This window comes from Staurois parvus, unplaced genomic scaffold, assembly GCF_062004578.1.
Source record: "Staurois parvus isolate SC_StPar_1 unplaced genomic scaffold, SC_StPar_1.0 ptg000578l, whole genome shotgun sequence".
NCBI classification, from domain to species: Eukaryota; Metazoa; Chordata; class Amphibia; order Anura; family Ranidae; genus Staurois; species Staurois parvus.
Genome location: NW_028318374.1, coordinates 7342997 through 7367712, shown reverse-complemented (window position 1 = coordinate 7367712; position 24716 = coordinate 7342997).

The following is a 24716-nucleotide window of genomic DNA, read 5'->3' as shown; positions in this document are numbered from 1 at the left end:
CATGGTTAGAGGCTGCTGACAAGATACAGGAGATGGTTAGCATCTGCGGACATGATACCAGAAATGGTTGGTGGCTGTGGACAGGATATAGGAGATGGTTAGAGGCTGCGGACAGGACACAGGAGATGATTAGAGGCTACAGTAGATGGTTAGAGGTTGCAGACCTAATACGTATTGAACTGTATCGTTGCTGTATTGTCTCCCATTATATTGTAAAGCGCTGAGCAAACTGTTGGCGCTATATAAATCCTGTATAATAATAATAATATAGGAGATAGTTAGAGGCTGCAGACCTGATACAAGAGATGATTAGAGGCTGCGAACATGATGCCAGAGATGGATAGAGGCTGCAGACAGGATACAGGAGATGGTTAGAGTCTATGGATATAACACCAGAGATGGTTAGAAGCTGTGGACAGGATACAGGAGATGGTTAGAGGCTGTGAACAGGAACAGGAAAAGTTTAGAGTCTGTGGACATGATACCAGAGATGGTTAGAGGCTGCTGACAAGATACAGGAGATGGTTAGCATCTGCGGACATGATACCAGAAATGGTTGGAGGCTGCGGAAAGGATACAGGAGATGGATAGAGGCTGCAGACAGGAAACAGGAGATGGTTAGAGTCTACGGACAGGATACAGTAGATGGTTAGAGGCTGCAGACCTGATACAGGAGATAGTTAGAGGCTGTGGACCTAATACAGGAGATAGTTAGAGGCTGTGGACAGGGTACCAGAAATGGTTAGAGGCTGTGGACAGCATACAGGAGATGGTTAGAGTCTGTGGACATGATACCAGAGATGGTCAGAGGCTGCGGACATGATACAGGAGATGGTGAGAGTTTGCGGACATGATACCAGAGATGGTTAGAGACTGTGGACAGGACACAGGAGATGGTTAGAGGCTGGAGACAGGATACAGGAGATGGTTAGAATCTGTGGACGTGATACTAGAAATGGTTAGAGGCTGTGGGCATGGTACAGGAGATGGTTAGAGGCTGCGGACAGGATACAGGAGATGGTTAGAGTCTTCGGACAGGATACAGGAGATGGCTAGAGTCTGCGGACATGATACCAGAGATGGTTAGAGGCTGTGGACAGGATACAGGAAATGGTTAGAATCTGCGGACATGATGCCAGAGATGGTTAGAGGCTGCGGGTATTTTACAGGAGATGGTTAGAGTCTGTGGACAGGATGCAGGAGATGCTTAGAGGCTGCAGACAGGATACAGGAGATGGTTAGAGTCTGCGGACAGGATTCAGGAGATGGTTAGAGTCTGCGGACAGGATATACGAGATGGTTAGAGTTTAGAACATAATATCACAGACAGTTAGAGGCTGCAGACAGGATACTAGAGATGGTTAGAGGTTGAGTATAGGATACCAGAGATAGTTAGAGGCTGTGGACAGGATACCAGAGATGGTCAGAGGCTGTGGACAAGATACCAGAGATGGTTAGAAGCTGCAGACAGGACACAGGAGATGGTTAGAGGCTGTGGACATGATACCAAAGATGGTTAGAGGCTGCAGACATGATACCAGAGATGGTTAGTGGCTGGGGCCATTAGATTTATGGACATGTAGCACCCTCCTGGGTAGGTGCTAGGATTTGTATAGTTAGGTTAAGTATAGCTGTGTTTCTCTGCTCATAGAGAGGCTGTTAGGGAAATCTAGTTGGGCTCTTTGCTTAACAGAGTGCTGTGATGGACGAGTTAGGTCTGCTCATGATGCTCTGCTGCTGTTTGAGTTTGTCTGAGTTTTGGCCGCTTTCAGGAAGCTATGAGAGCCTTCTAGAACCTGGGAGGGAACTAGGCAAATGAGCAGCATGAATATGGATACAGCCCTGGCCAATTGCAAGGAAGGGCAGTCCCATCACATGCTGGGAGTGGTATTTATGTTCTGTGAGCACGTGAGTTCAGCATCTTTCCCGGGAGAGGATTTAACCAAGCCAGGCTGGAGGCAGGCTTGCCTCGCCTGGCACTGGCTGCCATGCAGGTGGGTCGACTTGTGGGCCTGAAGTGAGAGAGAGTGACCCTGGTTCCACAGTAAGCTGACTGAGGGGAGCTGACTGCCAAAGCTCTGTCTGATATCATTGGAGGGTTTCGCTTGGAAGATTGGAAGGAGGCAACCATTCTGTCCTTGGGCTTTGTGAGTACAGACATTGAGGAATTTGGAGACTCTGTGTGCTTGCTACCTCCCTTGGTGCTTGATAGTCAGCATGGGTCTGAAAAGGAAAGGGAACACTGGCCAGTGTTCTGAAGAGCTTGTCTAATTGTTGCTACTGCAAAGGACTTTGCTCAGATATGTTACCTTAGGGCTGTCACAGTCTGTCATAACTGGCTAATACATGAGGAGCTCAACCCTGTAACTACTACTACTGTAAAAAGGGACTTTGCCCACTCCTAAACTACTTTCTGCTACAAAGTAATGGGAAGTCTGCCATCTGCTCAGCCAAGACTTCAAAAGTGCTCAACTATAATGTACAGCGCTGAGCGAACTATCGGCGCTTTAAAAAATACTGTATAATAATAACTAAGAGATCATCTAGATGTCCTCAGTGTGAATAGTTTTACTTTTGGAGTATCCTACTACAATTCCCCATTCCTATCCCCAGTTCTACAATAAAACTCCAAAAACAAATATCCCAAATGCTGGTCATTGAAGACAACGAGTGGAAGAGTGTGTGTGTGCCTGGCTGCGGAACCCTGGGCAAACAAACAAGTGGCCTTCACGAGGGTGGTGCTACAGATGTTATTATAAGTTCTGCTTGTCTGACCAGATCTCTAGCCCAATAACAGGCTACGTAGAAAAAGTGACATACAAATTTATAAATGCTTTTAACATATTTTATTGTAGGATCTGTGGAGATCAGGTACTGTGCAGGACCCCAGGGCCCCCTGTCTACTCACCAAGCAAACGATGTCTCAGGATCCAGGGGTAGAAGCTGAACAGGTCCCTGTGCAGTAAGCGATGTTGGGTGATGCCCAGACCATACCCATATGGGATAGCTGCAGGCTCTGGGAAGAACAGATCTGGCATCTGGTGCTACAAACAGATGGATCCCAGGGTGGAGTGGGCCAGGGGCCAGTCCAGGGCCAGCTTGAGGGTACTTTATAGCAGTGAATCACTATCTAAGAGGCTGCAGTAGCCAGGAGCCATGACCACTGCTGATGCTCACAGTACCAAGTGGTGCCATGTTGTCACTGCGCATGCACCTGCCGGGCCGAAAATGGCCAAGCATGTCCAAGCTTGCCCACGCCTGGCTGCCTTTAGAACTGCACATGCGCAGTTCCAACATCAGCCCACCGCCATATTTTTTACGAGCATACACTATCTATAATGAACATTTATGGATATTGCCTGTGACTAATTTCTTCATCACCTGATGTAAAAGGATCCAGTTTTTAATGCTTATTTTTTGTGATGGAACCCCCTAAGGGCCCTTTGAAGAGTGATCCACAGTGTATGGTTTTTGAGAGGGCAGTTGCCCCTAAAAATCTGCACTGATAATTTATACCGCAATGCATGTGTATGTGTTTGCACCTGTATACTGCTTTTGCAACTTAAGGGGGAGCATTTGGGGGCAGTAAAAGCGTATCTCAATGGCATGTTTTTATCGCCTCTCAACCACATATATAAACAAGGCCTTTACGTTCGTTTTTTCACATGTCTGCATTTGTAGTTGTTGAAGAAAATAATTATAGGTGAACATCTGTATAAACAAAAAACATGTTGCTTGGCTGAGGGCCAGTCCACACCGGACCTCGGGGTGGGAAACCCACATTCCATATGTGTTTACTGCACCGCATTCAAAATGCACTGCACTTGCAATCTGCAGCAGGTGTGCTTGTTATTTTAATGACACCCCAATCGCAGGATGGGGTGCAGGCAAAAGAGTGAGTTTGCCTGCACTGGATCGCAGTAGTACCATGCGATCAGATTGCTGTGCGTTTTTTATAGTGCATACACTACTTTTGGTGCAGTCTGGCGCAATTTGAGCACTTTCAGAATGAATTGGCTGAAATCATACTGCACCTGGATCGCATGTGAATCGCACAGGAATACACAGCGCATTCCTGTGCGATTCATAGAATAACCTGGCTCTAAAAACAGACATAAACAACAAAAGCTAAAAATATGTAACATCTGCTTACATCTGTTTATATCTGCAAAAATGGAAAAAGGGTGCAAAACGTTTACTTTTTTTTTTCTGCGGACATAAACAGACTTGATTGTAAGCAGATGTAATTGGACGTACATCCATTTTTATTTGCATATACAAAGACATACATTGTGCAACATGACTGAATATTCCTTTAGAACAGTGCTGGGAATTTTACTGATATAGGGACCTTTTAATGCGGCCCCTGACATCACTAAAGGGCCACACGTAGTATCCAGTTAAAGCTGAGATTCAGGTAAGGCAATTTTTACATAGTTACATTGGTCCAGCTTGGACCGATGATGTCACTGTCCCTATCTCTCCACCTCATCTAATCAGAAAACGCTTTGCATTTATGGAATAATATATACATACTTACAAGCCTAAACAATGTAACTATGTAAAAATTGCCATTATTAAACTTCAGCTTATTATAACACTACTGAAAGTTGTCAGAGACTGCAGGCATGCTGCAGGAGATGGTTAGAGACTACAGGCATGCTGCAGGAGATGGTTAGAGACTACAGGCATGCTGCAGGAGATGGTTAGAGACTACAGGCATTCTGCAGGAGATGGTTAGAGACTACAGGCATGCTGCAGGAGATGGTTAGAGACTACAGGCATGCTGCAGGAGATGATTAGAGACTATAGGCATGCTGCAGGAGATGGTTAGAGACTACCGGCATGCTGCAGGAGATGGTCAGAGACTACAGGCATTCTGCAGGAGATGGTTAGAGACTACAGGCATTCTGCGGGAGATGGTTAGAGACTACAGGCATGCTGCGGGAGATGGTTAGAGACTACAAGCATGCTGCGGGAGATGGTTAGAGACTACAGGCATGCTGCAGGAGATGGTTAGAGACTACAGGCATGCTGCGGGAGATGGTTAGAGACTGCAGGCATGCTGCGGGAGATGGTTAGAGACTACAGGCATGCTGCAGGAGGTGGTCAGAGATTTCAGACATGCAACAGGAGATGTTTAGAGACTGTGAATGCGCTGTAAGAGTTGTTGGAGACTAGAGACATGCTTCAGGAGTAGATATGTGCAGTTCGTTTTGGTCCGAATCTAAATTCAGACTAATTTTTGGTTATTCAGAGATTGGAATGTATCCGAATTTCCGAAAAACAATAGTAATAAATTTCATAAAAAGCCATTTTGTTTATTTGTTTTCTAACAAATTTCAAATTCGAAAATTTATCGACTGATCTGAATTCTGTGTGAAGAATAGCTGTTGTTAAGATGAGGGCCTGGGAGCCAGCGGTCGCATCCTTAAAGTGTAACTAAACCCAGGACCCTGCATTCACTATATCTGGTCTCCCGGGACCCTGCATTCACTATATCTGGTCTCCCGGGACCCTGCATTCACTATATCTGGTCTCCCAAGACCCTGCATTCACTATATCTGGTCTCCCAGGACTCTGCATTCACTATATCTGGTCTCCCAAGACCCTGCATTCACTTTATCTGGTCTCCCAGGACTCTGCATTCACTATATCTGGTCTCCCAAGACCCTGCATTCACTATATCTGGTCTCCCAGGACCCTGCATTCACTATATCTGGTCTCCCTGGACCCTGCATTCACTATATCTGGTCTCCCCGTGCCCTGCATTCACTATATCTGGTCTCCCCGGACCCTGCATTCACTATATCTGGTCTCCCTGGACCCTGCATTCACTATATCTACTCTCCCTGGACCCTGCATTCACTATATCTGGTCTCCCAGGACCCTGCATCCACTATATCTGGTCTCCCCGGACCCTGCATTCACTATATCTGGTCTCCCCGGACCCTGCATTCACTATATCTGGTCTCCCCGGACCCTGCATTCACTACATCTGGTCTCCCCGGACCCCGAATTCACTATATCTGGTCTCCCGGGACCCTGCATTCACTATATCTGGTCTCCCAAGACCCTGCATTCACTATATCTGGTCTCCCAGGACTCTGCATTCACTATATCTGGTCTCCCAAGACCCTGCATTCACTTTATCTGGTCTCCCAGGACTCTGCATTCACTATATCTGGTCTCCCAAGACCCTGCATTCACTATATCTGGTCTCCCAGGACCCTGCATTCACTATATCCGGTCTCCCCAGACCCTGAATTCACTATATCTGGTCTCCCCGGACCCTGCATTCACTATATCTGGTCTGCCCGGACCCTGCATTCACTATATCTGGTCTCCCCGGACCCCGAATTCACAATATCTGGTCCCCCAGGACCCTGCATTCACTATATCCGGTCTCCCCAGACCCTGCATTCACTATATCTGGTCTCCCTGGACCCTGCATTCACTATATCCGGTCTCCCCAGACCCTGAATTCACTATATCTGGTCTCCCTGGACCCTGCATTCACTATATCTGCTCTCCCCAGACCCTGCATTCACTATATCTGGTATCTCACAGTACACAGAACATGGAAATGCAATATTTTAGTAAATATAAACTGCTAGATACCTTTTCTCATCAGCAGTTAGAGCAGTCTTGTGACTTCTATCAGTGTCCAGCAGAGCACATGTTAAAGCTTATAGGAGGAGATTTATTTGTGTTCTAGGAAGATGCAAAACCCCTGACCTCTGTCTGGACAGTGCTGATTGGCCCTGTGCTGATCACATGCACTCTCCCAAGAAAAAAAAAACCCTTTCTAGCAATACACACTAAACTGAATATGTGCAGAGTGACTTCACATGATATGTCTTATCAGGAGATAAGAGGGGGGCACTGGCAGGAGGGGAGGATCAGAGAAGTCAGGATCAAACTGTATTTTTCCACAATGCGGAGGATTAACCCCTTGTGATTTCAGCAGAGCACTGGTTAAAGCTTGTAGGAGGAGTTTTCACTCTGTTCTATGAGGATGCAAAGCCCCCTACCTCTGTCTGGACAGTGCTGATTGGATCTGTGCTGATCACATGCACTCTCCCAAGAAAAAAAAAACCTCTCTAGCAATACATACTAAACTGAGAATGTGCATGTGGCTATGGGTTCAGTCTGTTTTATCAGGAGATAAGACGTGGTCATTTGAACAAGAGGAGCAGAGAAGACAGAATCAAACAGCCTTTTTACACAATGAAGAGGATTAACCCCTTAGGTTCCACAGTGAGTATATCAAGCATGCTTTACTACATATACAGACTGATTGTACTGTTGGGGGTTTAGTAACACTTTAACAACCTATGACTCATCTGCTGTCAGTGGTTTCCCAGCTGACAGATGAATGTAAAAAAAAGAATTGCAATTAAAAATTAAGAAAACAATTGGCATGGGGTCCCCCCATCATCCATACCAGGCCCTTTGGGCTTTCGAATTCAAATATTTCTGAAAATTTGAAATTCGTTCAAAAATGAATAAACAAAACGAATTCTGAAATGAATCTACGAAACAAAATTGGTAATATAAGGAATTAATCCAAAAGAAAGTGAATTTTTCCGTTCTGTACATGTCTATTCAGGAGACACATTACATGACTCTGCTAGAGAACACAGCTATTACCACCACTGTACAAATCAATGCTTCCACATATGTGCACCCTAAAGAAGCTGAAGTTTGAACTGATTATCACTGGGTCTCTTTGCTTTTCTGTGCAATGAAGGCAATGGGAGGGGCCATCAAATAAAAATGAAGGATATATTTGCTTGGACTATTCCTGGGTGTGCCTGTCTCATGCATGGTGGTTTGCCATTACCAGTTCCGCCTATTCCCCTTACAAAAAAAAAAGTCTAAAAAAACAAAAAAAGAGGGGGGGGGGGGTTTGCACATTTCCTGTGCAGAGGGTGCCGAATTATAATCCATCTAAGAGAGTTACCACATTTCAGAATAATTCTTGCTTGGTGTGTGAAGTTTATTTGCTTTTCAATGCATGTTCATTTGCACAACAGTTTTGAGCATCCCCACTCTTTGTTGGGTTCATGTACCTGATGAAGAGCAGGGCCACTCAAAACTGTTGTGCTGATGTATATACATTGAAAAAAGGAAATAAACTTCATACATACCGTATTTGCCGGCGTATAAGACGACTGGGCGTATAAGACGACCTCCCTACTTTTCCTGCTAAAATTTAGTGTTTGAGCTATACTCGCCGTATAAGACTACCCCTCTTCCAATGCACACCAGTGGCAGGAATAGTGCCCCATCATTGGTATCAGTGGGAGGAATGGTGCCCCATCATTGGTGTCAGTGGGAGGAATAGTGCCCCATCATTGGTATCAGTGGGAGGAATAGTGCCCCATCATTGGGATCAGTGGGAGGAATAGTGCCCCATCATTGGTATCAGTGGCAGGAATAGTGCCCCATCATTGGTATCAGTGGCAGGAATAGTGCCCCATCATTGGCATTAGTGGCAGGAATAGTGCCCCATCATTGGTATCAGTGGCAGGAATAGTGCCCCATCATTAGTATCAGTGGGGGGAATAGTGCCCCATCATTGGTATCAGTGGGGGGAATAGTGCCCCATCATTGGTGTCAGTGGGAGGAATGGTGTCCCATCATTGGTGTCAGTGGGGGGTGGAATAGTGCCCCATCATTGGTGTCAGTGGGGGGGGGGGAATAGTGCCCCATCGTTGATGTCAGTGGGGGGGAGGAATAGTGCCCCATCGTTGGTGTCAGTGGGGGGGAGGAATAGTGCCCCATCGTTGGTGTCAGTGGGGGGGAGGAATAGTGCCCCATCGTTGGTGTCAGTGGGGGGGAGGAATAGTGCCCCATCGTTGGTGTCAGTGGGGGGGAGGAATAGTGCCCCATCGTTGGTGTCAGTGGGAGGAATAGTGCCCCATCATTGGTATCAGTGGGAGGAATAGTGCTCCATCATTGGTATCAGTGACACCAATGATGGGGCACTATTCCTCCCACTGACACTTGCTGACCCTGTTCTCGTATGGTGCTGCTGCAGCCAGCATATGTGGTTGCAGCAGCACCTCTACACTGACCACTTACCTGCTGGTCCTGCACTCGATTTTCGCGGGGCCGCTCGGCTCCACCCCCTCGCCGGTGATTGGCCGCCTGTGTGCCTTTCCTGAGCTACAGTTCTGGCGGCCAATCACTGGTGAGGAGGCGGAGCCGAGCAGCCGCACGAACATCCAGTGGCCGAACTGAAGGCGCAGCCGCGCTTCCTGGACCAGATCGTCGTGGGACCGGAACCAGGTAAGAAACAGCCGCTGCCCACCCCTGTACTTAGTGTCCCTTCCATTGGGGGAAGGGGGGGCGGCGGCGGCAACACGCCGCCCCCCTAAAAAGTGTCAGTATGCCGTATACCGGCATATAAGACGACCCCCGACTTTTGAGAAGATTTTTAAGGGGTAAAAAGTCGTCTTATACGCCGGCAAATACGGTAGTTATTATATAATCAAATCCTAACACTGATGTACAAAGCTGTCCACCACACTGCCCCAAACTACATCACTGACCTAATATCCAAGTACCACCCAGCACGCACACTCCGCTCCTCACAAGACCTCCTTCTCTCTAGTTCCCTGGTCTCCTCCTCCCATGCCCGCTTCCAGGACTTCTCCAGGGTGTCACCCATCCTCTGGAACTCCCTGCCCCAACCCATCAGATTATCATCTACTCTCCTCTCCTTTAGGCGCACCCTGAAAACCCATCTCTTCAGGGAAGCCTACCCCACCCCCTGCTAACTTGCCAACCTCCTCCACTCTTCCTACCACTCCATCCCCCACAGCTATCTCCTCCTGTGCCACCATCCCTCCCTCCTAGATTGTAAGCTCGAAAGAGCAGGGCCCTCAATCCCCTCATGTTTTGCATTGTATTGGTATTGTTCTGTCACATGTTCTGTCCCCCTTTGTACTGTACAGCGCTGAGCGAACTATTGGTGCTTTATAAATACTGTATAATAATAATAATATATATACTGTATTATATATAATAATTATTTTGGAGTGCAGTAAGTCTCCGTGGATTGATTATATTTTAAATATATATTATATACAGCTTTTCCAACACAGGTTACAAAGAATGTATTCCGGGAAGACACTCAGGAAGCCTGGGTCACTAAACATGGCCTGGGACCGGAAGTGAGTGGAAATCTAACCAATAGAGATACAAATGACAAATATTTGACAGAGGGGCAAAATCTTTCCAACTCTCACCAAAACTAAAATCTTTTCACTGGAACTTTAATAAAATTAAGCTAATCCTAATCTTGTTGTTTTTGTTTTTTTTGCTGTGTTTTTATCTCTTCTCATTTTTGGCATATCATAAATCATTCATACAGAATATTTGTGTGGCCATTTGGACCTGCCAAGTTTTACTTGTGTAAAACTATGATTACAGTATGATGACACCACCACAGTTTCTGCAGAAGTTCTTTTTTATCTATGACTGTCCGGTCGTCTGTAAATCACAGAGACAATAACATTCATCACAGCTTGCTTCTACAGTAACTAGAACGCAGCCCAGATCTTTATGTCCATGTAGCGGAAAATGAAAAGAGAGAAAATGAAACATATTTTTCAGGTGGAATAATGGAGGCCAGCAGTTATAGAAAATAACACAATGACAAATGAACCCCTGAGATAACTGCAAATGGCAGGACACAAAACTTTCTTTAATGCCAACCACAATGCAAGCGGAACATGCCAGGATGTCATTATCCTCTATTTCAACTAAAATATAAAGATCTTTAATTTAGCTATTTTTTCAATTCAAACAAGAATGTTTGGTACAGTTAAAACCTAACAGTGGGCTCAGGTTCCTCCATTTCTGATGGATCCCCAAGCTCAACACCCTCTTAAAAAAGCTACATACCAGGGGCGGACTGATGAGCCTGTAATTTATCATGAACATGTGAGTTGCCCAGGGGTGGACTGACCATTTGGAAACTCGGGCACTGCCCGAGGGCCCGCCGTCAATAGGGGGCCCTATGAGATGCCCCTGGTACCTTTTTCATAGGCTTTTTTGAGTTTGGGCAAGGCCACAGGGACCCCATGATCCCCTATTGCCCGGGGGTCCCATGAGTTGTCAGTCCGCTCCTGCTACATACTTAATTTTTACCAGGTGTCCTCGGTCCGACCAGGTGACATCTCAGATCTTCTTCTTCTTTTGGGTGATCATAAATGCTTTTAGAGAGTGGCATTACTGTCTATGGCATTCTCCTCCACATATGTTTGATTATCTTAGGGTTAAAGGGGACAATTTGACAATTAGTTATGCCAAAGTGAGCAAAATAAAGCAATAGACAAGGATGGAATTTTTTTGCTGAATCTATTAGGCACTAACAAATTTCTAACAATTTAATTTTCTCCCAGGAAAGAAAAATCATAACTAGACTAATACACATGTGCTCATCAAAGTTAATCCAGAGATTATTTATTATTATTATACAGTATTTATATAGCGCTAAAAGGTTTGCTCAGCGCTGTACAATATAGTGGGGGACAGTACATGAGACAATACAGTATCAATACAATACACAAGGGGGTCAAGGGCCCTGCTCTTTCGAGCTTACAATCTAGGAGGGAGGGGATAGTGGTACAGGAGGAAGTGGCTGTGGGGGATGGAGTGGTAGGAGGAGTGGAGGAGATCAGCTGTTAGGTGAGGGTGGGGTAGGCTTGAAGAGATGGGTTTTCAGGGTGAGGAGGGTAGGTGACAGTCTGATAGATTGGGGTAGTGAGTTCCAGAGGATGGGGGAAGTCCTAGAGAAGTCCTGCAGTCGGGCGTGGGGGGTGGATACCAGGGACAGAGATAGAACATTCTACAAAAATTGAGACATTGACATACAGTTTATACCACAAATCCAGAAGCTTCTTATGTTAGCGAGGGACGTAGTTCATTTGGGCCAAGCTGGCCCAAACGAACTATGTAAAGTATGTAAAGTATAATAAAAGGTTGAGATAAGCTTTAAAGTATAACACAATTTTTACGTTTTGGATGGAAAGGAGATTTGAACACCCATCAAGTTTCTGTTGCTTCCTGCGTTCCCATTTGGGAGATTCAACCTCTCTATATTCTTGTTTACCATGATCACCGAGAGTCAAAATGAAATCCCAAATTTGGAATAGAGATATTCTTCCATAGTGGACACTAGTTCTGGTGACAACCAGGGATTCCTTCACTTTTGAGGGATTACCTCTCACTTCCTGTTTTGGATATGGGACAGGAAGTGAAGGGAAATCAACACAATGGGATGCAGATGTTAAAAACAAACTGACAAGAAATATAGCCTTCCCTTACACTGTCCAATATGAAAAAAGCTTTGCCTTTAGTCATACTTTAAAAGAGATCTCTGTGATGTAAATAGTTTTGTCAATCTGTGTTTGTGATTTTTTTTTAATGTCATAGATATTCATTGCACAAACATGTGCTATTTCCAACACACAGTGACAGAAAATCAACTTTTAATAAATATACTCTAATTTACTATATTGTCAAACATTTGTAGACTCCTGACAATCGCACCTGTGTGAGGTTGTTGGCTCATCTCTTAGCAGATACAGCAGCCTCTTCATGTGAGGGTTTCAACAAGAAGGTATACATTTGAGGCCGTTGAGTCAAAATAGCATTTTTGAGGTCAGGTACTAATGTAGAATGAGAAGACCTGGCTCAGAACTGACATTTCAATCCATCACAAAGGTGTTCAGTAGGTTTAAGGTAAGGGCACTGTGCGACTTAAGTTCCTCCACACCAAACTCATCAAGCTGTGTCTTTATGGAGCTGGCTTTGTGCACCTTAAAGAGGAAGAACTTCACTTGATCAACCCCAGACAAGCCCAAACCCTCTTGGATTGTGTAACGTGTGTAGGAAAAGATGTATGAAGGACAGGTTAAATAGGGTAGGAAAGGGTTGAGTAGGATAGGGTAGGGTAAGATATGATAGGATAGTGTAGGATAGGGTACAGTAGAGTAGAGTAGAGAATGACTTATTGAAACAATACACTTTTTGGGTTGGGTAGGATAGGGTACAATATGATAGGGTAAGGTGTGGTAGGGGAGGATAGTATAAGAGAGGGCAAAGTAGGATAGGAGAAGGTAGGGTAGGGAAGGGTAGGGTAGGGTAGGGTGGGGAAGGGTAGGGTAGGGTAGACTAGAGTAGAGAAGAATTACTTATTGAAACAATACACTCCATCGGTGACTGGTATCAGACAGTGAACAGTAAAAACTTGACAAAATTTGTAATTCTTTCCTACATTATCCAAAACAAAGAAAAAACTGTTTGGAGTTCAGCTTTATGCAGCAGCAACCAATGACACTGCTTTCGTCATTTTTCAAAATCAAGTTAATACAAAAAACCTAAATCTGACCTGTTGCTTTAAGTGATAACTTGTTACCTGTTTCCATTAATATCTCTTTAAGAGACCTCTTCAGTTTTCCATGTCAGCAAAATGAGGCATGTGCTATTACATAAAACCCACAGTACACTCAGATCGTACCTATACCACCATAAATCCATGTTTTGGAATTTTGGCATTGAATAGTTCAGAACTGGCTACAGTGGGCTTTGAATTACTCAAATAGACATATGTCACCAATAAGATGAAGTTCGGGGATTCTGGGGATCTGCAAGGCAAACATGAACTTTTATGATGGAGTGAGTTACGACGTTTAACAACACAGCGTACTAAAAGGTAATAAATTTCATTATTTATTACTACCCCACGTCTGTAGTCAGCGGTTGTGCCAAGATCTGTCTCCTGTTAACATGTGAGCTTTTCATTACAAATGCATACTGATAAATATATTTATATCTGTACTATATATATTTAAGGTGAACCTGTACCAGTAACAGGTATATTTAATAATGAATCATTAATACACACACACTTCCCAAGGCACATACATACACTTTTTCTCTACTTGTCTTGTCCAATGCACTGGTCGACCATTGGAGGTAAATTAATTACCTGGGTAATTCTGTGCCTGGGGGAACATGGGACTCCTTTTCCTCCTTAGATGCAGAGATAGGTACCTTAGCAGCCCTGAATGCATGTCAGTTAGGGGTGAAAGGGTTGCTTAAAAGAAATAATAAAAGTATAGTCTGACATATGACAAGAAGCCTGTCCCCAGAAATGCTTTGCTTTAGGTGCCAAATACCATGTAGCCTGTGCCCTACCCTAGCCTATGCATAAAAACCCTTATTGCAGAAGTGTGCCATGAAAGTAGAACTATATGCAAAACTTTTCTTTTATTTTAGATAGAGTAAGGGAGGGTTATAACCCCTGTCAGATTTTTTTTCGCAATCTGTGTCCCATTGAGGAGAGTTCCTTCACTGTCTCATTGCCAAACAGGAAGTGCGACAAAATCCCTGCAAATAAAAAGGAATTCTGTTGGGACCCCCAGGTCACCAGAACTAATGTCCCCATTGGAAGATTTATCCTCTATTACTTGTCTCCCCTCTGCTAGGAGAGAGGAAAGGGATGTGCACCATCACTAGGTTATTCAGCTTCATGTATAATCTTATCTCTCCTTAAATTCAGGTGTTTTCACATCATACATTATGTGACCAAAGATGTGTAGACACTTGTGGACATCCCATTCTAAAACCATGGGCATAATTATGGAGATGGAAAATCCCCCCTTCCTTTGCCATTATAGCAGTGGAGTGTGTCTGTGGACATTTATGCCACTGTGAAAAAGAGGTCAGGCACTGATGTTGGATGAGAAGACTTGGCCCTCAATCCAATTCTTCTCAAAATGGTTCAGTAGGTTTTAGTTCCTCCCCACCAAACTCAACAAACCATGTCTTTATAGAGAAGGCACAGTCATGCTGAAACAGAAAAAAGCCTACCAAAAACTGTTGGAAGCACACAACTGTCAAAAGTGTCTTTGTTGCATTACAGAATTATTCACTGGAAACATCTGACTTCAATAATTTGGAGAGGTATCCACATATTTTTGGCCTTATAGTAGGGTGTGATGGTAAAATAACTTTTGGCCATATAGTTAGGTGTAAGTCAGATTCCAGAATTCCTACTTTATAAAGCTTGCCACCTGCTGCTACTGCAAGTGACATCCATATAAAATACCTGTTTTCCAATATTTCATATTAACAGGGCTTTTTTCTCACAGAACAGGTGCAGAACTCCCCCCTTCTGAGCCACCCCTTGTTTGCACCCCCTACCCATCTCTGAGCACTTTCCCTTGGTTTCATCCCCTACCCTCCTTCCAGTACCACTCCTTTTAGAGAATACAGAGCCAAGTATTATTTTGTATGCAATTTGTGAATGATAAGAAAAGCAGTAAAATAGATTCCCTGCAGCAAGCAACAATAGCCCCCCAAGCAACAATAGATTCCCCCAGCAACAATGGACCCCCACAACATAATCCCACCCCAGCAGCAATAGACTCCCAGCAGCAACAACAGATCTCCCATCAGCAAGCAACAATAAACCCCTCCCTCAACAGTAGATCTTGCCCAGAAACAATTGTCCACCCAGCAACAATAGATACCTCTCTAGCAACAATAGACCTCCACAGCAACAACAGACCACCATGCAAAAACAGGTCCCCTCCATGGACAATAGATCCTCCAGCAGCCAGCATCAACAGACCCTCCAGTCTCCTTTGCCATTACATACATTCAGTGCTGGAGGTGCATTCCCCTGTGTTCCCCCTGAAAAAAGCCCTGCACATTAACCTGAATATATCAACAATATACATTCAGCTTAACATTTGAAGACAGCTTTTGTTTCTTGCAGACTTGACCATCTCCATTTACATATCAAAAGCTGGTAATTGTGAGCTATTGCTCATCAATCATTACAATGGTGACCTTTTCTCTCCTACCTCTTGGAGTGTCCTGAGCTTCTGGAAACATTTTAAACCAGAGGAATGCAAACTTGTTGCACACTGACCTCATTATCCTGACATTAAAGGCACGTTGACACGGCAGAAAAATAAATGAATAGAATATAAATACTGGCAAATCAGATCAGATGCTCCCTGAAGGCCGTGTCTTATTAACACACTCTTTAGTCTATTAGGAACTTAAATATAGGCTGTTTATTTGTGCCATTTGTCAGACAACACTAGGAAATCATCCTGGGATTACACTGAAGCAGAGCAAAAGGATAGGCATTGTAAGAATGTGACGGGCTTGGTAAAACAATTTTCTGTTAGTTTTAGGTTCAAACCAGTAGCCCTAATTATTATTATTATTATTCAGGATTTATAAAGCGCCAAACGTTTGAGCAGCGCTTTACAAAATGAAGGAAGACATTACAGTTACAATTTGTTACAAGAGGAATCGTTAGAGCTTACAATCTAATCATGTTTGTACCTTCTGTTCAAGCCTTTTCAACCTTTTTTACCCTAGAGGAACCATTAAAATAATTTTAGGTAGCAAGAACCCCCTGGTAAAATCAATTGATCATTGGATAATGGGAAGAATGCAACTTACATTGGTGGTCAGTGAGAAGAATGTGCCCCTTACAGTGGTGGTCAATGCTACCCTTACTGGCATCTAAAATGAACATCGGTTTCATGTTGCTGGCTCTGCTATGTGGACACGGAAGTATGCACGCACCATCAGATGTCAGGTCAATCAGTCATAACTCAAGGAACTCCTAATAACATGTGGAGGAACCATAGGGTTCCACAGAACTCTGCTTGAGAATGGCTTGTGCAAGCTAAAACGACAAAAGAACAGCAGCGCGGGATCCTCATTAGCATAGTAAGAAATATTTCTTGAACAAATAAAATAGCATACTTACATGTAGGATTCATGATATTCAGCTTAAGGATTGCATGTGGACACCACAAAGCTGTTAATCTGCATTGGTAGCTTTTCTTCCCAAGCCGGCATAAGGAACCTATATTGATGGCTGTCAAAAAGCAGCCAATGTATCCACTACGTGATACTGAAAAGAGGGGGCGGTAATGCGTTTCAAAGGAACAATCCTTTTTTGTCAAAAGCTAGAAGCTTATACAAAAGAATATATACCAAGGTTACGGGACATAGACTGATATCTTTTCTGGTGTTAAGGTATCCCTGGCATCCTTATAGTCATGTATTCCCTTTACTGGCCAAATTAGAGCTTGTCCAGGGACTTCGAAAGTAATGCCAAACTTTCTCTAAAGTCTAAAGATGGCCAAACACAGCATGGATGCCAGCTATTGTATTCTGACAGCTGGCACCCATGGCTCTCACATGACTGCAGCCACTGTGCGTTTGACAATTTCCCAATTGGCTCGTTCAAATTTCAAAGGATGTTGAGTGGGAGCGCAGATTGGGCCACCTACAGCTCAAATTCACTCCGTGTATGCCCGACCTAACACTTTTAGCTTTTGATAGAGTGGGGAAGGGTCAGCACCAGGGGAGAATTGACAACTCATGGGGCCCCCGAGCAATAGAGGATCATGGGGCCCCTGTGTCCTCACCCAAACTCAAACGACACCCTAAAAAGCCTATGAAAAAGGTAGCAGGGGCATCTCATGGGGCCCCCTACTGACTCCGGGCGCTCGGGCAGTGCCCGAGTTCCCAAATGGTCAGTCCGCCCCTGGTCAGAACCACTGTCCGTTTGCTATAGCAAGAATTAGAGTAAAAGAAGAGGGCACCAATCAACTGTTGTTTTTTATTGTTTGTTGCTTTCAATAAAAACAGACAACGCATTTCTGATACCAAAAAGCTTTTATTGAAAAGGTTTTAGAGTATACAATTTGTAAACAATAGCAAAGATATAGTTCAAAATATAATATATTAAAGTGGTTCACACACACAGGGGTACATGAATAATAAAGAAATATAACAATATCAAAAAGTTGCTTGAAGCCAACGTACTATGCTAAAGTTCAGTAAGGGTCACATATAAATCAAGGTTGAAGAACATAGCATGGGTCATGCAACCTAACCCCTATTAATGTAGCCATGTCCATATGCTGATTGGTGGTGGGGTCACAGGAGCCCCATAGGAGTTCTGTCACACACCTTGGATGAGGGGGAGGCCTGCACAGTTTCTAAATGAGGGTGAAAAGTGGAAAGAGAAGGAAGAGAAAGAGAGGAGAAGAAGAAGAAAAAGAAAAAAGTGGGGTAGGGGAAGGAGGGGGGTATATGGGGTCTAGGAGCGTTCGCCACAAGAGATAAATAGCCAGAAAGTGTGCTCCTCTAGGACTTGGGGACAGGCAACGCATTTCAAGGGGTTCTATGAGGGCTTCATCAGGACTAAGGAACATTTATCAGTTGAAAAGTATTGTCAGTGATAGAAAGTGCTATATATCATGTTATCAGATCATCAGGAACCAGCCAGTTTTCGATAGAGCAGGAAACCTTTACCTGATCTTTATAGCAAGAATTAGAGCAAAAGAAAAGAGTTCCAATCCACTGTTGTTTTTAATTGTTGCTTGCATTCAATAAAAACAACAGACAACACATTTCGGTTAGCACCCTTCATCAGTGTTTAGGAACAATTATTATGAGAAACGTATAATCAATGATAGAATGTGCTAAAAACCCAACTCAGGGAAATGCAAAAGTTCTCTATTGCAGTGGAGCTACACCCACACTGCAAGGGTTAACTGCCCATTTAGGTCCGGGGAGCATAGAAAAGAAGATTTACTTACTCAGTCCTCCGTTAGACAGGTCCCTGCAGTGATTTCTTCCCCATGTTCCAGTGGTCCAAGTTACTGACATCATCAAGCCTAATGCAAGGTCCATAGCCCTGTACTGGACGTGATGATGCAGAGGGACAGCCCACTGCCAGACCATGGGGGAACACGGTTTTCTGGGGGAGTGAAGGATCTGGTAGATAGAAGTGCTTTTACTTGACCTTAGAATAAGTGAGCAGTTAACCCTCGCAGTGGGACTGAGCTCAGTTATTTTCCCATTTCCTGAAGTTGGGCTTTAAATAAACACATGTAAAATGTTGTCGGCATGTATAGCTCTTGGTAGGTTTTATATTAAAATATCATCCTAGCCACAGATGAAGGAATTAATACTGCATGACAGCTAGTTGCAAAGTTGATGTATAAATCAATACTTCATAGAGTGCATAAAAAAGATAAAAAGTTATACACGTACGAAAAAATATTAGATGCAAATATAAGATTCGGTTTTTAGAGCTATCGGTGTGCCCATTTGATGAGAATTGCTGACCTTTTGGGGTATCGATAAAATTGGCCAACATTGGAGAGGGATGGATATGTTAAAAGAAGTGTCTAAAAAGGAAACTTTTATATATATATAACCTAGATACTCTTAGACCACAAGGGTTAAACATTGATATCGATCTCAATTGTTTCCTCACAGATTTCTAGATGTCATGATTTTTGGATTATCTGCCTATGTGCTAGGTTAGTGGTTTTCTTTAATACATTGGTCCTTTAAAAGATTGATAATAAAGTGTATGATACACTTCTTTGTGTATAGGAGTGGATAATATGAATTACATTTTTACTAGCTCATTTAAAAATGTGTGAAGTTAGAGTTTTTCTTTAATATGCTGGCCCTTTTAGAAAGATCATAATATTGGATGGTACATTCTTTGTTTTTTGTTGTAGATACTATGATTCTTAAATACGAGGATACTTTCGAATTTTTAAGAATATGAATTTATGTTTAATAATATTTTTAAGTATTGATCCGACAATTCGTTCCTGCGCTGGTAACGGGTATAAATTGCTGTGTTGTGGATGTAGTGACGTTCATCCTTTTGCTCCGTGAAGACATCGAATGACGAAACGCGTAGGGTGGAGCTTCGGAGTAATGTCACTACGTTCTGTAAGAGGCTGTCGTCTCGGCTTTCTGTGATTTTAAATGAAATGTGTTTGTTGATAGTGTCGGCTATGACACTGTACCATGTGAGTGGATTATGATGAGTTTTTACAAATAAACGTGTTGCACGGTATCACACGATCACTTGCTTTATTTTTCCTTTCTTTTCTAAACCTGTGTATGAAGTTCTTGGAATTCGGTCTGGAAGTTTTCGCTGCTGAGTTTATAGATCTTCAGAGTATTGCTCCCAGAGAGGATAAATAAGTGTCTGGATATCTAAGTCTCCCTGATATGCAATATACTACATCAACAAGAGAGAGGAATAATTTGAAAAGATGGTCATCGTTGAGTCTCCCTGCAGAGTATTGCTCCCAGAGCAAACAAGTGCAATTGCTGGTTTATAATTTAACTGGCAATTTGCTCTGGTGAGTTTATTCATTTCTGTTGGTGGTGGATTTGCACAAATCTGTTCTTATGGTGATGGACATTTTTCACTGTTGATGGAAAGAGAAAATTCTTAGAGACATTTTTTTTTGGTCATTTAATTTTCACTGTTTTATTTATCACTTTTGATTTGGGCATTTAATTTGATAGCGCTACCTTTTTTTGTTTTATGATTGCCACCTTTATTTAAGGGTAAGGTTTAGCAGCTTATGTTAATCGATTACATGTGAACACCTTTGGCACTATTTTCATTTATATTTTTTCTCATTTCCTGAAGTTGGGCTTTAAATAAACGCTTATATAAAATGTCAGCATGTATAGATCTTGGTAGGTTTTATATTAAAATATCATCCTAACCACAGATGAAGGAATTAATACTGCATGACAGCTAGTTGCAAAGTTGATGTATAAATCAATACTACACAGAGTGCATAAAAAAGATAAAAAGTTATACATGTACAAAAAAATATTAGATGCAAATATAAGATTCAGTTTTTAGAGCTATCGGTGTGCCCATTTGATGAGAATGATTGGCTGAGAATGTCTACTCAAATATAATGGTGCCTACCATCTGTACTTATTGATAGTTACTTGAGCTGACACTTATCCATTGACTATAGGTATACAGTGAAGGAAATAAGTATTTGATCCCCTGCTGATTTTGAATGTTTGCCCACTCACAAAGAAATAATCAGTCTAAAAATCGAATAGTAGGTGTATTGTAACACTGAGAGATAGAATAACAACAAAAAATTCAAAAGAAATGCATGTCTAACAAATGATGCACTGATTTGCATGTTCATGAGGGAAATAAGTATTTGATCCCCTATCATTCATCAGGATTTCTGGCTGCCAGGTGTCTTTCATACAGGTAAAACGCTCAGATTAGAAGCAGTCTCTTAAAGGGAGTGCTGCTAATCTCATTTTGTTACCTGTATATAAAAAAAACCTGTCCACAGCAGCAATCAAACAATCAGATTCCAAACTCTCCACCATGGCAAAGACCAAAGAGCTGTCCAAGGATGTCAGAGACAAGATTGTAGACCTGTATTGATCAACTTTATTGAGGATGGAACTGTTCTCCATCACTACAAACACAGGAGGTCTCATCAGTTCTTTCTGCTCCATTTGTTATCACTATAGGCAGGAAAAAGTGAAATCACTCCGGGATCATACAGCCATACTTAATTATGGAGGTGAGTCAGCTACTGACACTGCATCGATCTTCATTAAAAAGGCGATATTTGGCCATTTTACAGAGAAATCAGATAAAACACTTTTTCTTTTACTGCTCACTTAATGAGTACTGGGAAAGACAGGAGTAAAAGAAATAAAAGATGATTGCCGTTCAATCAGAATCTTATTACAGTAAAAAGGCCAATGGGGATTACTTATTCAGCCTTAAAACAAGTGAAATATGACGACACGGACTTGGCAGAAGTAAAGGAACGTTGTTTTTAGTGTCCTAGATTGTTACTTTGTGTTATTATCTATGTATACGGGGGGCGAATGACTCTTATTTTGCTTGCATGCATATTGAACCAAAGTGTTTGTTTGTAATTTTGAAAGTGAAATAGAATCTTATATCCAGAAATACTTAAATTCTTAAAGCATATCAAACACCAAAACAAAAAATCTATAAATCAGGTTACCAGCCTCTAGATTTAGTGGCTGCATTATCTTTCCATTTTTAGGCTTTTTTTCCTTTATTTTATTACTTGGTGATCCACTCACAGGGGTTGATTAACTAAAGGCAAATAGCCTGTGCACTTTGCAAAGTGCAGTTACTCCAGAGTAAATGAGCAGAAGCTCTGCTGATTTCTATCATCCAATCGTGTGTAAGCAGAAAAATTCTGTTTTTCTTTTATTTTCCTTGCACATGATTGGGTATTCTTTGCAAAGTGAATCTTTACCTCATATGCTAAGCTCTGGAGCAACTGTTCTTGGAAGAGTGAAACTGCAGTTTGCAAAGTGCACAGTTTATTTGTCTTTACCCTAGGTGCACACCTATGCAAGTTTGCTTTTGAGCCATTTCTGCATTGTATTTTGCATTGCGTTTTGTGTTTTTGATGTGTATTTGCCGTGTTTTGATGCGTTTTGGGGGGGAGGGGGTAATTTTTTTTTCTTGTTGCTAGGCAGATGTAAAACACACATCAAAAATGCAATACATGCTTTTCTGCAGCGTTTCCATTGAAGTCTATAGTTACAAAAATGCTACTTTTTGCATTAAAAAAAGTCCCTGACGCTTTCCAAAAACCTCGCCTGGTAAAAAGGCACAGGTGTGAACATGTCCCATAGGAAATCATGTTAAATGGACTGTACTGTGTTTCTGCAAAACTCAAAACTCTGCAGAAAATGCTTAGGTGTGAACCTAGGGTTAGTAAATCAACCCCACCATATTCTATCTATGGAGTAGCAACATTGTCACCCTAGGCTGGTCTACTGGCTTGAGCTCCTGGCCCATACATACTGCTCACAGGAGCCCTAATAACTAGGAGGACATGTTTGTAGTGCACAGAAGACAGCAAGGAATACTGATAACATTGTTTAAGAGTAATCAAAGGATTGGGAAGTCCATCATCTCCCCACCCCTTCCTTAGCACAAAGACCCAGTTAAAGGGCCACCAGGAAAGGTTGGGAAGAGGTTAAACAACATTTTCTTAAACATTTTTTTTCTGTTGACTTTTTTACATTTGACATACAGCATTCATACAACCCAAAGCAACGGAGAATCAGCTCCAGAGCTGGGCTGTATGTGTCCATAGACATACACAGAGTGGTTTGACCTTGCACTCCCGCTCTCTGCTCACAGGATTTGATTGACAACAGCCAATCAAAAGAGCCAATGGCTCCTGCGGTCTCAGCAAAGCCTGTGAAAGTGGAGAGAGGCAAGAGAGCCACTATAGATAGAGCATAAGTATTTAGAAGGGCGAGGGAGATATACTGCAGGGAATGCATTAAGGTAAAAAAATATCTTGGCTTTAGAACCAGTTTAAAATTTGTGTTAGTTCATTTTTGTTGAGCTACGTTGAAAAAATACTCTTACCAGAAACATAATTCCAATGCATTTATGAAAGCGGTGCGTGACATAATTACATTTGTATTTTTAATTTCTAATAAATGACTTTCGTTTCCAAGTATAAGAGCACATTTAGCTTTCAATAATAACAATCTGTTTTAGCATGCCTATTATGTCTAAATCACACTGGTTTGCCATGTTGCAACACCTTCCCACATCCCGTTCAGTTGTCCTTGGGCCAAAATGTGGTAACCCCTGGAGCCAGTACACAGCAATTGTCTTTGTTTACCCTGCACCAGCTCAGAGGCTCTACGTGCAGATGTGCAAGCGCCATCCATCCCAGCTCCGGGATAGGAGGGTCATACTTTGCTATCTTCACTTTAGGTGCCAAGGATCCTTGGCACTGATGCAGCAAGCAAAGTTAAAAGAACCATAAAAAATGTAAATAAACAGCGCAAAATTAGACTTCTAAATCCACTCATAAGGAATATTATTATATAAAGTGTAAAAATTAATAGACTTGAGAACGCCCAATGAGAGGGGCTAAACGCGTTGACGCATTTCCGGTCCATAACCCGTACGTCTGACGTCATGCTGAGCGGTGCGTTCCAGCAGCCATCTTTGGGAGCCTTGTTTGGTCTGTGTGGAGTCTCTGCTCTGTTCTATGGCTGATGTGAGATCCCTGGAATAAGAAAGGCTGTGGAAATGTTCATGTCTTACCTGGAGTCTACTATATATATAAATAAATGTGCCTTTTACAAGTCGATGATATGTGAGTGGCCTTAATCTATACTTTGAAATTTCTAATATTATGTGGCAATATCACACTATGTGAGATTTTTTTCCTGGTTAAACGGTGGAGCCCACGTGGATGTTGAAGATCCCTATAGAGTGAATGCGAAAGAGGGTTTAGGATCCCTGTAAAAGTCCTTATAGGCTTTTCACTCACCAAGTTCTGGTGAGTGCATTTGATGTTGGTTTCTGCACGGGTGGAAGGTGGAAGTTTATTTGGAATTTTCTGATCACACATGGACTTTTTGGTGTTTGATAACAATATAATTAAGGATATGCACTATTAATTTTTACACTTTATATAATAATATTCCTTATGAGTGGATTTAGAAGTCTAATTTTGCACTGTTTATTTATATTTTTTATGGTTTGTGTTTTCACAATGTGCACAGCAGCAGTTTAGATTTAGATTTAGATTGTGCAGTTTTTGGTGCAGGACTAAGTTTTATTATAAAGTTAAAAGAACGTCAGAACTTCACAAAAGGTACACAAAAATAATGCATCATTATGATAGCCAGGAAACAAATGGAAGGTGAGGTCAGTAGTGCCAGCCTTCATAACTTCTCAGTATAGATTTTCTTTAAAAGAGTAAGAAGCTCTTGGAAAGCCGAGTTCCAGTTTGATATGACGCAGGATCAGCGTAGAAGGA